The 960-nt window shown below is 56.2% G+C and overlaps 1 pseudogene; it reads left to right on the top strand.

The window, feature by feature from the left end:
- Positions 1–446: 446 nt before the first annotated feature.
- On the top strand, positions 447–955 carry LOC112548976 (annotated as a pseudogene).
- The last annotated feature ends 5 nt before the right edge of the window (positions 956–960 follow it).

The following is a 960-nucleotide window of genomic DNA, read 5'->3' as shown; positions in this document are numbered from 1 at the left end:
TTTTAACTCAGAAAATGCTTAATACAGTTAAAATGATTACTTGACACAAGCAAAGGCTTAGCTATCAATCTGCCTTGTGGTCAGCTGCATTGCTAGGCCACAGGTCATGCCTTGTATTCAGCTGTAAAGCTAATACTTCCTAATAATCTAAATTATTGTAAACCTAACAGTATGTTTATCAGAAAACTATTCTATTTCAGGGTAATAACAAACCTGCGCACTACACTGCAGGGCAGGGGTAATTTTTAATTTTTAATACATCATTCTGCCTTGCAGTCAGCAACTCTGCTGAGACACAGAAAAAAGCCTTTATTTGGTTGCAAATGAAGTGCTCTCCAAAAACTGAATATTGTAACCCTTACAGTTGGGAGCTTCAGGGCTGGGCAGCCCTCACAGTCCCGGGTCTCGGATCCATGGTCAGATTTCCACTGTCTCCTTTCCCACAGGTGCTCTTGGAGACCGCATACTGCCGACAGGCGCTGTGCACGAGTGTACAGAGAGCGAGAGCCCAGGCCCCCGGCCGGTGAGACCCCTCCTGGGGAGACGTGGCTGCTGCGCTGGAGCCCGTGGCAGCCGTGGGCCTCCCCTTCGCGGCGGGAGCTGGAGGAGCAGGACCCAGGAGGCGTGCAGGCAGGAGGGGCTGAGGGTGCAGAAGTCCCTCGTGTCATCCAGGCCGGAATCGGTCCAGCACCAAGAGCTCTGGGGGCAGGACGCGATGCAGGTCATGCAGCCCCCTTGCGAGGCCGAGCTGCCCTCCGCAACCCCACAGCTGGCACCGCGGGATGAGCTCCCCACCCCAGAGCCCTGGCGCCAGCTCTTCCGTGGCCTGCGCTACCTGCCCTACCGGGAAGCCGAGGGCCCACTGAGGATTTGCAGCCGCCTGCGGGAGCTGTGCCGGCGCTGGCTGGAGCCCCAGCACCACAGCAAGAAGCAGATGCTGGAGCTGGTGGTGCTGGAGCA

The sequence above is a fragment of the Alligator sinensis genome, unplaced genomic scaffold, assembly GCF_000455745.1.
Source record: "Alligator sinensis unplaced genomic scaffold, ASM45574v1 scaffold1930_1, whole genome shotgun sequence".
NCBI lineage: Eukaryota > Metazoa > Chordata > Crocodylia > Alligatoridae > Alligator > Alligator sinensis.
This window is presented reverse-complemented; position numbering and strand designations above follow the sequence as displayed.